The sequence below is a fragment of the Thalassophryne amazonica genome, chromosome 6, assembly GCF_902500255.1.
Source record: "Thalassophryne amazonica chromosome 6, fThaAma1.1, whole genome shotgun sequence".
NCBI classification, from domain to species: Eukaryota; Metazoa; Chordata; class Actinopteri; order Batrachoidiformes; family Batrachoididae; genus Thalassophryne; species Thalassophryne amazonica.
Window position 1 is genome coordinate 17,463,738 of NC_047108.1, and position 15,876 is coordinate 17,479,613.

Genomic DNA, 15,876 nt, shown 5'->3' on the forward strand with positions numbered 1-15,876 from the left:
TACGATTCTTAAAGATGTTACGAAGAAAATGTCGTTAAAGGTGTCATTAGAGATACGAGAGGAAATAAAGATTTTGTGCTGCAGACGCTGAAAGTGTTTTTTTTATCAGTGAGGGAACTTAAAGTCAGCGGGCGAGACAGAGAGAGTCAAAGTCTGTGTCTCTCCACCAATCATCTCAGAGCCTCTAATCGAATTACAGCGCAATTAACAGCGATCAGCTGTCAATCAAAGCTCGGTCAGAGAGACTTACTTCATTCACGCAGCAATCTGCTCAGCGTTCATCCCTCCAAAAAACAGGCACCAAGAACGAAGAGCCTGCAAAGAGCCAGAAGAGACCGACGCCACTCACGGAAAGAGAGAAAAGAGATGACAAGGAAAGAGAAAGAGAGAGAGAGAGGAGTCGGCTCGATGGCTGTAATCCCATTATTGTGAACGACACATTGTTCAGAGAGAGAGAGAGAGAGAGAGAGAGAGAGTGGGAGTGTCCCTGAGGGAATAGCGAGGGGCGAGTCTTAGATAACGCTGCAAACACACACCCACAGAACCCCAAAACAAGGCGGGGTCAGAGTCTTTAATATTTAATCATTCGGAGGTTAGAGGCGTGAAGACGGCGCTGTGGTCTCCATTCAAAACGTGGCCACACCCCTCTGTCTGTGGTGCCATCAGTAGATTTTCTGGCGTGAACTTGGCTACACGTGTTCCGCGCCGGTTTGACTCATGGTGTCACATACGTGTTGGGATGACTAATTGTGTGCATGGGTGCGACCTCCCAGCTGCTGAGGTCACGCAACGTTATTAAATGTTCTGTATCTCTTTTATCTCACTAACAGACCTGCAGATGCACGCGGGATGAAACATTAGTAAGAAATTATCGCCAACACAACAGCTGCTCATCAATTCCCGCGTTTTAATTTGTCCTGATTTGTCACACGTGTAATCTGTTGAAGACACGCAGCCTCGGCCTTTGACCTTTGACCAGGGTTGCAACTAATGGTTATTTTTATCATCGGTTAATCAATCGATTATTTTCTCAATTAGTCAATTTGTCGTTGGGGCCATAAAATGTACCCCCCCCCCCCCCCCCCCCAAAAAGGTGAAAAAAGTCCATCAGTGTTGTCCAGTACTGTCCAGTGCATTCATTACTTTTGTTTTGTCCACAGAAGAAAAATACTCAGAACATAAGTGTGAACATAATCACACTTAAGAAACTGAAATCAAAGAATTCAGATTAAAAAAACCTCAAAACAATTAATCAATTATCAAAACCCACTAACTATCTAACCCACTTCTCAATTTATTAGTTGATCAATAATTGCTGTTTGGTAAGAATACTTTGAAATGTGATCAGTTACCAAACACAAACTATAATACAATCGGAACCTTATAGTAATTGCTTTTACGCATCTGTGTGCCCGTCACGTGGAGCGTTCCAGACTACCTCTCAACGCTTGCTGGGCCAGTCTGCTTGAAACTTGGCACATGGGTTCAGCTGGGGGCAGAGCAATACATACTTCACTATCCTCTGGATCGGACTGGAACCCTGAAAGTTATTGGGGTCTGAAAAAACACCTTTTCCCTACGGGACCCAGATCAACCAAATTTGGTATGCGGGTTTGGCTGTGTGTTGCCAGAAAATTGTATGTTGCCACAAAATTAGGCAGGTGCATAAATTTGGGCACCCTTGTCATTTTACTGATTTGAATACATTTAGCACTAATTATTGGAAAACAAAATTGGTTTGGTAAGCTCACTGACCCTTGACCTCCTTACACAGGTGAATCCAATCATGAGAAAGGGTATTTAAGGTGGCCAACTGCAAATGTTTCTCCTCTTTGCATCTCTTCGAATGAGTGGCAACATGGAGCCTCTAAACAACTCTCAAATGACCTGAAAACAAAGACTGTTCAACATCATGGTTTAGGGGAAGGATACAAAAAGCTATCTCAGAGATTTCAGCTGTCAGTTTCCACTGTGAGGAACATAGTGAGGAAATGGAAGACCACAGGCACAGTACTAGTTAAGGCCCGAAGTGGCAGGCCAAGAAAACTCTCAGATAAGTTGAAGCGAAGGATGTGAGAACAGTCATAGTCAACCCACAAACCTGCTCCAAAGAGCTACAACATGGTCTTGCTGCAGATAGTCTCTCTGCGCATCGTTCAACTATACAGCGCACTTTGCACAAAGAGATGCTGTATGATGCTGCAATACAGAGGAAGCCTTTTCTGCTTACACGCCATAAACAGAGTTGCTTGAGGAATGCTAAAGCACACTGGACAAGCCAGCTTCATTTTGGAATAAGGTGCTGTGGACTGGGGCTGGATCTTTCAACAAGACAACAACCCTAAACACTGCTCAAAATCTACTAAGGCATTCATGCAGAGGAACAAGTACAACATTCTGGAATGGCCATTTCAGTCCCCAGACCTTTAATATTATTGAAAATCTGTGGTGTGATTTTAAGCGGGCTGTCCATGCTCGGAAACCAACAAACCTGAGATGTTTTGTAAAGAAGAATGGTCCAAAACACCTTCAACCAGAATCCAGACTCTCATTGGAAGCTATAGAAAGCATTTAGAGGCTGTTATTTCTGCAAAAAGGAGGATCTGCTAAATATTGATGTATTTTTTTCTGTTGGGGTGCCCAAATTTATGCACCTGCCTAATTTTGTTTAAAGAATTATTGCACACTTTCGGTAAATACTAGAAACTTAATTTCACTTCTCAAATATCAGTGTGTTTGTCTGCTACATGATATATGTAAGTGAAACTGCTGATCCAAACAACCAATGATTGATAAAGAAAAATCATGGAAATCATCAGGGGTGCCCAAACTTTTACATACAACCGTATGTCCTTTTAATTTGGCAAGTTACCAGATTGTAGCATTTATTGTATTTGAGTTAATGTGAAAGGATACATTTATTCATCCACTGACTGCACTTCACAGGGAACAAGTCAAAGCTTTCAGGAATATGAGGTGATCAGAAGCTTTTTGCTATATTTTAAAGTTTTAAACAGTAAATGTGTGTAATATCACACTGACTGTTTTAACTGAAACAGCCAAGTGTGAATGACACAAACCGGGAACGACAAACACCCTGACGGGAAAAAGCCAGGGTTCCTCTTCACTTGGTGAGGTCACCAGGACGCCCCAAAGCAGATTTGTTTCTTTGATTCTGTCCTTGGATTTTAATCCTGCCCCTCCTCCCATCACCTGCTGCTGTGGGTGTTTTAAGTAATCCCAGTGTGACCCCCAGTGCATGGTGGGAAATGCTCCAGCAGCTGCTAAATATTGAACAAACTCTGAGGCGTGCCACTACAGTCCGTGCACTAAAACACGCTGCAGGACATCCTGCACGAGATCCACGCCAAAACGTGCACGAGATCCACGCCAAAACGTGCACGATGCCGAAAACCAGTGCTTCAAAGAATCTGAACTGCTGCAGGCAACCAGGGGCGCGATGACATCACTGCTGCCCAAGTTTAGGGAACCCCAAAAGTGCAGACGTTGACTTCAAACTGAAGCTAACTCGAGTCACCCCATAATGTCAGGAGGATATTTAGGCTGAACTGACTTCAAATGTGTTGCTAAATCTGAGCAGTGACGCGCGTCCCGTTAAAACTGTGAGTTTGTTTCTGTCCGATGTTTCCCACTCAGAGGGATAAATTGTGCTGCGGTTGTCATGGCAATTACACTTTAATACAATGTGAAGACGGCGTAAACCTCCGAGGGCCCGTTTCCAGGTTCAGCCCAGCCGAGTGATCAGCAGGATCTCATCTGCAGCCACAACACACTGCTGCTGCCGTTACACACGGCTGCTGCTGCCGTTACACACGGCTGCTGTTACACTGCTGCTGCTACTGTTACACTTCTGCTGCTGCTGCTGCTGTTGCATATGGCTGCTACTGTTACACTTCTGCTGCTGCTGCTGCTGTTGCATATGGCTGCTACTGTTATACACTGCTGCTGCTGCTGCATACGGCTGCTACTGTTACACACTGCTGCTGCTACCGTTACACACTGCTGCTGCTGCCACTACACACTGCTGCTGCTGCCACCATTACACACTGCTGCTGCTGCCACCATTACACACTGCTGCTGCTGCCGTCACATACGGCTGCTGCCGTTACACACGGCTGCTTCTGCCGTTAGATACGGCTGCTGCTGTTACACACTGCTGCTACTGTTGCATACGGCTGCTGCTGTTACACACTGCTGCTACTGTTGCATACGGCTGCTGCTGTTACACACTGCTGCTACTGTTGCATACGGCTGCTGCTGTTACACACTGCTGCTACTGTTGCATACGGCTGCTGCTGTTACACACTGCTGCTACTGTTGCATACGGCTGCTGCTGTTACACACTGCTGCTGCTGTTGCATACGGCTGCTGCTGTTACACTTCTGCTGCTGCTGTTGCATACGGCTGCTGCTGTTGCATACGGCTGCTGCTGTTGCATACGGCTGCTGCTGCTGTTACACTTCTGCTGCTGCTACTGTTACACTTCTGCTGCCGCTGCATACGGCTGCCGCTGCTGCCGTTGCATACGGCTGCTACTGCTACACCCTGCTGCTACTGCTACACCCTCCTGCTGCTGCTGCTACTGCTACACCCTGCTGCTGCTGCTGTCGTTACATACTGCTGCTGCTGTTGCACACTGCTGCGGTGGTGCTTCTTCATGCAGACTTACAGTCAGACGGCTTTATTTGTTTTGTAGCTCATTGGCATAGTTCCATCTGTGTGGTGAAGATCTCAGACTCGATCTCCAACAAGTTGCTGCAATGTCACTTTGTGACAGAATCCAAATAAAAATCAAAAAGTATGTCAGCCTGTTTCAGATGCAGGCATCAATTAAAAATACATTTTGAAACTGTAAAAATTTAATTCAGCAATAACTATACTGAAGAAGACCAGTGAGGGAAGCCACCAAGAGTTACAGGCTTCATTGGCTGTGACTGGAGACACTAAAGACACTGTCAAAAAATAAAAAGTCTATGTTGGACCATCCCAGAAAAAAATGTGGTGACTATAGCTGCTCAACATTTAGAGATTAGGGGAAAATGAAATGTATTTTTAAAAAGTAATTCAATTAAAACGACATAAAAGTGGCATGTACAGGGAAGTGTGGGGTGAGCTGTGTGATCTACTGGCACCGTGACTTGGACAAGAGGAGATAAGATAACGAATGAATGACAGCAACATGCTCTTACGCCTGAAAATGTGAACGTGACGACAGAACAGTCCAAACCCGAGAGACATTGTGAGCGCAGACCGTACGTTTCATCTTCTGTGATGTGTGTTTCTGGATCCGCTGGTTCAGTAAGTTTTATCAGCCCTGAGTTCCGTTGGTGCCGATGCTCAGGTCTGGATTCTGGAGCATCCAGCAGATGAGTCAACTCTCCCTGGGGACTCCAATCAAACACAGGTTACCTCCCCAGCTGAGGCCGGTACCCACTTACAGCTGCATGGACTGAGACAATATACATTCAGTGTTTTGTCCAAGGACACAGACAGGTCGCGTGAATGGGATTTGAACCCAGGTCTACATGTTGGCAGGTCTGATCCTAATCCACCCGGCTCCCTGCTCTGCTCGTTACAGTGATCACATGAAGATCACAGAGACCCATCTGATGCTTACCACACATTTAACAAAACTGTCAAAAATAAATAAATAAAAGTTTTGTTAAAGAAAGTGAAATCTAATTCCTGGATCAACCCCTTAATCCCGATCCACCACGTTTTGCCCCACCCTGCCTGAAGAGGCGCTGTAGCGACGAAAAGGCCACTTCCTGAAAATGTCAGAGATTTTCCAATTAAAACACTCAAAGTGACCGCATAAAAAAGACACTATGTAGGGGGCGCTGTTTTCAAAAAGATGGGTGTTCAAAAAAAAAAAGTGACATGGACACAGGCCCTTTAGTGGTTAGCTAAACTTAGAGTTTGGATAAATAGTTTTAGGTCAGAGTTTGGATTCATGTTAGCTTTAACTTAAGGTTAGCTGTTAGCGATGACGGTCCTCACAAGGTTGGTTAATAGAAAATGTCTGTGTGTGTGTGTCGAACAATAAGTTTATTCATTCATTCATTCATTCATGTGTGTTGGAGCTCAGCTGGGAGTGTTTGTCCACTTCTCATCAGGAGCCTCATGTAATATTAATCTTACACACACACACACACACACACACACACACACACACACACACACACACACACACACACACACACACACACACACACACACACACACACACCAAGGGGTCACATGCATGGCTGCACACACACACATCAATCAAGTGCACAAAGAGAGCACACACGGCCTGAGGTCTCACTCTGCATGTGTAACGTGCACAGCTGGTGGAGCCGCTCGCTCAAATATCATGTGTATGATCTGATTTTATTTCTCTGTATTATCCCTCACATGCAAACTGTGTGTGCTTATTAAGTCGCACCGCAAATTCCTACATTAGATAAATAACCACCACAGTCACAGCCCTTTATCGTAATGAAATAATCCAGTTCAGGCCACACTTGTGACCAGCAGGCCAACATCAAACTGCATGCATTATTTTATGGATTTATTGTGATATTTTGTCACTAAAATCTGGGTCTGGTGGATCTAACTGACTGTAATCCTTATCAAACTGAAACAGTTTAAGCGTTGCTATAAGAAACTTCAACGCACTCGTAACCTGAAGTCTGACTCTTGTGGTGAAGCAGGTTGATTCCTTTTGTTGCTCAACTGCTCCTCATAAGTGTAAATATCAGCAGTCAGAATCGGGCAACCATATTTTGTACTAAATCATCTCATCTCATCTCTGTGGACACAGGACACATTTATGATAATTTTTTCCTCGCACTAACAACATAACACGAGTCGCGTGAAGCCTTGATGCCAACAAGCGTCTCATCCGTTCACAACCACACATAAAAACAAAAATTCAGGTTGAAAGTCCAAATGTGATCAAAGCACTAGTTGTATTAAAAGATGTGTCACTCGAGTCGGGAGAAAAAGCAGCTTTTGATGTTGGGGTGAAACCTCATTGGTGGGCAGGGCTACATAAGGCTGACATGTTAATGTCTGGTTGACATTTTACGCTTTACCTCATATTAGTGTTTGTGCAGTTTATCATCAGGCAGGTAAGGACCTGAACAGGAACAAAAGATGAAGGACGAGTGAAGAGGCTCTGGGGGGGAGGCGATGATCGTGGGGGAGGTTTGGAGAGCGTGCACGTGCAGAGACGCAGCGACAAGGCAGAGTGATGAATGGAGGGGGAGGGGACAAGGAGGAGGTGAAAGGTGACACACAGTAATTGGGAGGAAATGTGTGTGATAGAGAGAGTGGGAGAGAAAGAAAGAGAGAGAATGACAGGAGGGGGAGACAGTGGCAGGCAGGGAGGGAGGAGGGAGAGAAAATCACAACAGAGACATTAGAGACAGAGAGGTCGAGGGTTCGACTCCGTCAGTGAAACAAAGAGAAACTGTTCCACCCAAACACACTGAATCGACAGATTCCAACCAATCAGGTCAATGAAGCACAGTGAGCAACTTCCACGTCAACTCAGATCAGCAACAACAGCCAAAGAACCACAACCTCCAAAAACAACATGTTAGAGCAACACCGACGAGCAACAATACAGAACGACAACGTCCTCAAGAAACGCAACACAGCAACACTGATGAGCAACAATACAAAACAACAACGTCCTCAAGAATCACAACACAGACAAGCAACAATACAGAATGAAAACTTCAAGAAATCCAACATAGCAACAAAATGAGCAACAATACAGAACGACAACGTCCTCAAGAAATGCAACACAGCAACACAAAACAACAACATTCTCAAGAATCGCAACACAGCAAAAACAATGAGCAACAATGTTTAAAGTCAACACCAAGGACAAATACTGCAACATAACAGCGAAAGGCAACAATATCCAAAAGCAATGTTAATGAGTTTTAACATACAGTTGTATGCAAAAGTTTGGGCACCCCTGATAATTTTCATGATTTTCCTTTATAAATCATTGGTTGTCTGGATCAGAAATTTCAGTTAAATATATCATATCATAGATGAACACACTGATATTTGAGAAGTGAAATGAAGTTTCTAGGATTTACAGAAAGTGTGCAATAATTATTTAAACAAAATTGGGCAGGTGCATCAATTTGGGCACCCTTGTCATTTTATTGATTTTAATACATTTAGCATTATTATTGGAACACAAAATTGGTTTGGAAAGCTCACTGACCCTTAACCTCCTTACACAGGTGAATCCAATCATAAGAAAGGGTATTTAAGGTGGCCATTTGCAAATGTATCCCCTGTTTGCATCTCTTCTAATGAGTGGCAATATGGGAGCCTCTAAACAACTGTCAAATGACCTGAAAAAGATTGTTCAACATCATGGTTTAGGGGAAGGATACAAAAAGCTATCTCACAGATTTCAGCTGTCAGTTTCCATTGTGAGGAACACAGTGGAAATGGAAGACCACAGGCACACTACTAGTTAAAGCCCAAAGTGGCAGGCCAAGAAAAATCTCAGATAAGCTGAAGCGAACGATGGTGACAACAGTCATAGTCAACCCACAGACTTGCTCCAAAGACCTACAACATGATCTTGCTGCAGATAGTGTCTCTGTGCACTTTGTACAAGGAGATGTTGCAATGCAGAGGAAGCCTTTTCTGTGTATACGCCACAAACAGAGTCACTTGCGGTATGCTAAAGCACATTTGGACAAGCCAGCTTCATTTTGGAATAAGATGATGTGGACTGATGAAACTAAAATTGAGTTATTTGTACATAACAAGGGGCAGTATGCAAGGCTGAAAAAGAACACAGCATTCCAAGAAAAACACTTGCTACCTACAGTAAAATTTGGAGGTGGTTCCATCATGCTGTGTGGCTGTGTGGCCTGTGCAGGTACTGGGAATCTTGTAAAGTTGAGGGTCACATGGATTCTAGTCAATATCAGCAGATTCTTGAGAACAATGTTCATGAATCAGTGACAAAATTGAAGTTACGCCGGGGGTGGATCTTTCAACAAGACAACGGCCCTAAACACTGCTCAAAATCTACTAAGACATTCATGCAGAGGAACAAGTACAATGTTCTGGAATGGACATTTCAGTCCCCAGACCTGAATATTATTGAAAATCTGTGGTGTGATTTTAAGTGGGCTGTCCATGCTCAGAAACCAACAAACCTGAGATGTTTTGTAAAGAAGAATGGTCCAAAATACCTTCAACCAGAATCCAGACTCTCATTGGAAGCTATAAGAAACGTTTAAAGGTTGTTATTTCTGCAAAAGGAGGATCTGCTAATTATTGATGTATTTTTTTTTCTGTTGGGGAGCCCAAATTTATACACCTGTCTAATTTTATTTAAAGAATTATTACACTTTCTGTAAATCCTATAAACTTCATTTCACTTCTCAACTATCACTGTGTTTGTCTGCTATATGATATATTTAACTGAAACTGCTGATCCAAACAACCAATGATTATAAAGGAAAATCACGGAAATCATCAGGGGTGTCCAAACCTTTACATACAACTGGATTTCTCTACATGCATGTGTGCACACGCACACAAATCAGACTTTGTCATGTGACTGTAAGAGCTGCAGCCTATTAAAAAAATTGCCATAATTTTCCAGGTTGCAGTCATCCTCAGGCCTTGATTAGGACTGATGATCTCATGTTTAATCTTCTGCTGAGGTCATCGTTTTCTATGGTAACCAGATGTGCTGATTCAGCAGGTTTAATTAACAGTTAGAGTTGCACCAACCTGTTGCGGTAACTGGCACTGTCTCTAATGTGGAAACTGGAGTGTGAGGAGGAGGAACGTTCTTCATCAGGAGGACGTCTCCTGCAGGGACACAAAACATCAACACTCAGCCGATGACCGTGACATGTACATCCTGACCACAGAGTGACATCACCCGTCGGTTTCTATAGAGACCCGGAACAGCCAAAGTGTCTCCCATGTCTGGGCGTCGCCATGTTGAGAGCCCCACCCACACTGATTCACGATGAACTCATTAATGCACAAAGTGGCGGAGCGTGTGTGGCTCAGTGTGTGATGAAAGACACCTGAACACGCCCCTCTCTTCAAGTCAGCTAACATGCTAACCTGGGTCAGGTGTTTATTAAAACATATTTTTGGGGCCTGTGCGGTGGTTATCATAATGGTTTACTTTGTTGTGGACATTAAAAGTAATGAGTCGTGTATGTTCTGGGTAGATGTGCATTAACGGGCTTAATGGATGAAGTTACCAACAGCTGCTAAAAATGCTAACGCTGTTAGCGTACAACATTAAATCTGACGAGAATTTCACTTTGTGTGAATATTGCAGCAGAGACGTCTAAAATGATCCATTAGGACATTTCAACGCACAATAAGACAGATTATTATATGGCTGTGACGCTATGCGCACTCTGACTGGCTGATTACCGATCGGATATTTTCCCATGGTTTCCACAACAATCAGTCCGAAACGTGTATTTTCTTTACAAACCAGAAGCTAAAAGTGCGATTAGAAAAAGCAAGTCAGACATAAACGTACTCCATAAATATCTAAACAGCATCTGAAAGAACACAGATTGAAAGTTTAACAGCTAACGACCAAACCATCTGTTAGCAAGTTCCTGTTCTGTCAAGACACCGGCCTTCAGCTCGGAGGTGAGCTCAGCCCCAGGACTCTGACGTGAGCAGAGGAGGTGAAGTCATTCTTTTTTTTTCTTTTTTTTTTTGAGGTGAACTTCACCTCCGCTGCTGAAGCAAACGGCCTCTGTGTTTTTCACACGGACCTCACTGTCGCTCGGTCCGTACTTAACCTCGGTCTGATATTTCCCCATAATAAAATACTCAAAACAACACAACAGCTAGCAGCTGCAGCGAGCGGACACGGAGCTAAAGATACGAGACATGGAAACACTTGGCTGAGCCGCTGTCACTCAAAGCATCCACGCCCATAATCATAACTTCATTTCTTAAAACATCTTAAAGTAAGAAGTTAGAAATAAATTCACCCTGTACAGTCGTCATGGAAGCAGAAGCTATCTATAGAGACCAAAACCATTTTTTTCATTCCAGACTGTAAACATGTTTATTTCTGCTTTAAATTTGGGCATTTTAACATGGACTCCTATGGGAATGTGTTCAGTTTTAGCGCCTCAAGTGGCCAGTCAAGGGACTGTAATAAATTTCACTTTCGTGGAGGGGTCAAAAAACGCGATCAAAGTTTAGCGCTTGGTCCTTACCCCGACGACTCCTCACGCCGTCCGCGGCGACTCTTCGCCTTGAGCACTACTCATATTAACCCTAAATTTTTGGCATGTTTTTAAATAATGTAATTTACGTGTCAGGAATCAAAAATCTGCAGCACAATCACCAAACACATGAAGATTTCAGTTTGTTTCTGTAAACCGATGATGCAGCATTTTATTTTATTTTTTTTCATTCTTAATGAAACAGTTTAAGTCCAGCACTTTGTTTTATGTTTAATTACAGTGGTTTTGATTTCATAATACATTCTTCATGAGGTCAGAGGTCACAACTAGCACCTAGATTTAATGTGTAATTTAATATTAGATGTTTTTTCTGGGTTTTAATATGACACTGTATCATGAAACGTGGGTCAGCAGAAGCTTCTCATCATGACCGTTTTTATTTTTGAGGTTTGGCCTTTTCTGGATCTTTGGACTGTTTGTTCACAGAACAAGTGACTTGGAGGACATTTGTGACACGTCACAGATCAAACCAATAATGACTAATTAATAACTGTCAGTGGTATAATTTAATTGATTAGCGGCGCTTGCAGCACCGACAGTTTGGCCTTTTAGGAGGAGGATTGTTCCTTTAATAAAGCTTCAGTCGCCATCTGCCTTTGAGGCCGACCATGAGGTCAGGCAGTGAATCAGCTCCCGATTGGCTGCCAGACCATATAATGAGTTAACAAGCAGCTTGTCGTTCACAGCTAATCAATCATGCCAGCTATTGATTGATGATCTACAGACTGAGCTGCTCGTGGTCATCTGTCCCCGTCACCGCCGGCTACTCACGTTCACGTCGTTAGCATTGTTTATCTCAGACAACACGTTCGATTTGGGTCCAGATCTGATCTGATGATATACGTAGTCTGCGTGGCGTGAAACTTGAGGTGATCACATGATCAGTGCTGTTGCCAGATAAGGTATCTCAGTGCAGCAGGAAAAGTTTAACATGTTTTAATAGATCTCATAATAAAGGACGCATTTCTCAAAAACAAGAAGAAAAAAGCCAAAAGCACCTGATGATGACTCAGCCCAAATAAACAGGTTTAAAACTGAATCATGATGGAAAAACGACAGAATGCTAATTATTTTGTAGTATAACATGTTATGTTGTGGTAAATTCTCCATTTAAATGGATTCATTTCATAAAAGACATCTTATGCATCTTTGAAGAGCAGATCTGGATTAAAGATCTGACATGTTTAATAGGAAGAAACCTTCAGCAGAACCAGACTCTGTGGAGGGACCATCAGACAAACTACGTTTACTCTGCTCGTTTACTCTTCTCTCCTCGTCCTCTTACAGCAAAGCATTTCTACAAGAATTCCAGTTGTATTTTGTATTATTTTCAGTTCAGTTTGTGCTGCTGTTTGCAGTTCATAAAATTTGGAGCCTTTTTTATTTTATGTTTCAAAAAATGTATCAGGGAAATCTTTAAATTATTTAAACTTAATTTACTTTAAATGCAAAAGAAACAGTTTGTTTTGACATATTTACAAAAATATAACTGCATGTTTCTGTTTTATAATGTAATGCATTTTATAATATCATACACAATGCAAAAACAAAATTATTACTACTACTAGCATAGTAGCAGAAGGATTTTCATACAACAAAACAGATCAAATAGAGGCTTGCATCTCTCATGTACCTTCTGGCAAACTGTAGCTGAAACTTCACATCTTTTTTAAGAAAATCCTTCTCTGTTCCATTCCACAATGAAGCTGTAGAACTACGCTGCACCGTGCGCACTTTCTCCAGTCCAGTGCTGGGCACAGCTAACTGAAAACCTAGCTTTGATAACCATTAAACCACTAACTGAAAAGTTTTTTTATAATGCTAAACCAATAAAGTGCTAACAAATTTAGCAGACGTTCCCGCTAATGTTTAGTTTTGACTCGCTCGCGGCCACATCGGATTACACTGTCAGCTACTGATAAGCAGTGGTGGACACAGTTCCGCTAACCCGCTGACCACTAATCATCGAAGCTAACGTTTTCATTACCGGATTAGCTTTCCAGATAACTTTGAAAACCCATCAGCAGACCAATTAGCTTCCGATAAATTTAGTTCCGATAACTTTTAGACCGCTAACATATTTTTGCGGGCATAATGACTAAAGCTTAACAGTTAAAAACATTTGTAAAGTCTGAAATCAAATATTTTAGTGCCTACCTGTTACATGTTTTGTAGCAGGCAGACAGTCACGAATGGTAGAACTCTATCCTCTGCAGGCAGAGGAGAGCTGACTACCAGAGAGGAAGAGGGAAGAAAAAAAAAAAGATAGTTTATCTTTACACCATACAGACCTGCCAGCATATCACTGGCGTCATGCAGAGGCAGACAGTTTGACTCATGGGCATAATTTTAAATAAACTAATTCCAGACAAGTTATTGAAATTAACATCACGTCTGTCATTTTACAAAGAGAAAATATCAGCTATATGTTTTAGTTTTAAAGTAATGCACTATTTTTTTAGCATTTAGACACACGTCGCAATGCATTATGGGAACATTCGTTTCCTGACATCGGCAGTGGTTGGTTGGATGGTATAACCATATACTGAAACGTGTGGTGGGTTTTACAAATAAATCTGTATTTGTAAATATGTCTTTTCATTTGTAAAAAAAAAAAAAAAAAGCAATTTGAAAAATGAAAATTCTGTTTGCTAAGTGATTCATCACATTTAGTGAATGTGTGGCAAATGCTTGTCACACTGCCATAAACACTGCCATCTACTGGCTGGTCACCAGGTCTTTTTTGCTGAGAGAAGGCTGATCTGAGATAGAAGCGCTGATTCATTGTTGTGTCAGTAGCTGCCAGTGTACTGAAGTCAACACTGAAAGTTATCGGTTTAGCTTTTATCTGTAACTTCCACTAAATTTTTTAGGGATTTATCAGTTTAGCTTTATACAAGTTAACTTTTCAGTTAGCGCATTAATGGTTATGGAAGCTAACTTTTTGGTTAGCTGTGCCCACCACTGCTGATAAGTCAGTTTGGAGTTTAAGCACCACAGGGGCTGCTGGGTAAATTCAAAGGCGATCACAAACACAAAACGAACACATGAAAAATAAATACTAAATAAAAAATAAAACCCCAAACACTGTCATCATCTTTATCAAAAGCAGTAAGTAAGTCCCTTCAGCTGCTCCCTTGTTTGCACTTGGGGTCACCACAGCAAATCCAAGGTGGATCTGCATGTTGAATTGGCACAAGTTTTACGCCGGATGCCCTTCCTGACGCAACTCCACATTACATGGAGAAATGTGGCAGGGGTGGGATTTGAACCCAGAACCTTCTGAACTGAAACCAAGCAGTAAATCCCAATATTAGAAGTAACAGTTTATAGTATATATTTATACTACTATAACAGAGCTACGGCTCACCCTTATTGCGTTCACAAGCACAAAACAAATACATGAAAATAAATAAATATAAATACTGACTTCTGAGCTGCTTCCATACCATTTGTTCACAGTGTAACTTCTTTCTGTCTTCTTACCAGCACTTGTTTGCTTTGACCTGTGAACTGGAAGTGTTAGCTAGCTCTCTATAACTAAACAGTAACTAACGTATGATTTTAGTGTTTACAAACTTTATTTAACTGTTACATTTACTCACTTTCCAGGGGAAAAAAGAGTTAGTGGACTGAAAGTTAGTGGAAATTCCACTGATGGTTTTCAAAGTTAGCTGAAATGCTACTCTGCGAAAAAAAACTTTAGCTTCGCTAATTAGCGGTTAGTGGTTTAGCGGAACTGTGCCCACCGCTGCTCCAGTCACAGCCACAGAAGCCGCTCACATCTCCAGGGTTATCATGCGTGTCTTGGTGGCTTCCATCACTCGTCTCCTTTGTGCACGACCACTTAGTTTGAGAACTGTCTCCTTCAGACACATTTATCGTACTGTTTGTATTTATTAAAGATGAATGGAAATGACGTCGGAGACATAATCAGTGAGTTGGAAATGTTCATGTATCCATCTCCTGGCTGTTAAAGTGATGACTTACTGTACATTCAGCACACATTTTATATCAGGATTTTTTGTTTCACTTTATGAAAGCATTTTGTTTTGTTTTTGTTGTTGAATAACATTTTAAAACTGCTTTGTTTGACTATATATTAAAATGTATAATAAAAACATTTGCAAAGCATGAGAAACATTAGATTTATACAGAAATAAGCTGCTTCAGAGTGTAAATGACTTGACTTTGGAATCTGAGTCAGTTCTGACGGTTTTTGGTGACCTTGAAGCGCTCTGGATCTGTTCCAGGACTTTCTGTGGATTTCTGCAGGTTTCCCAACACAAATACTTCTGTTATGGTGCAAAAGAAAAGCTGAAAAGGGTTCTGTTGTGTCGTGGCCAAAGTGATGTGTCAGAAATGTGGACATATATCCTCTGTAGGAATCTGAATCCTGCATAAATAAATGTTAATAAAGCGTGAAGAAACGTACGCGCGAGGCGTCTGCAGATGGATGTCAGATGTTTTATGTTTCCTGAAGGATGTCGAATAATAAAGCGCATCTGAGGCGGAGTCGTCCTTGATGACAGAAACGGCGGCTCAGTGTGCGGCTCCTCACGCCGGGAGACTAATGGAGATG

The 15,876-nt window shown here is 42.1% G+C and overlaps 1 protein-coding gene across 1 annotated transcript in view; it reads right to left on the bottom strand.

Moving 5' to 3' along the window:
* plxnb3 (plexin B3) overlaps window positions 1-15,876 on the bottom strand; it is a 158,078-nt gene that overhangs the window by 109,414 nt on the left and 32,788 nt on the right. Inside the window, 1 exon segment of the mRNA XM_034171829.1 lies at window positions 9,790-9,870. The gene's annotated coding sequence lies outside the window, so the exon portion shown is untranslated.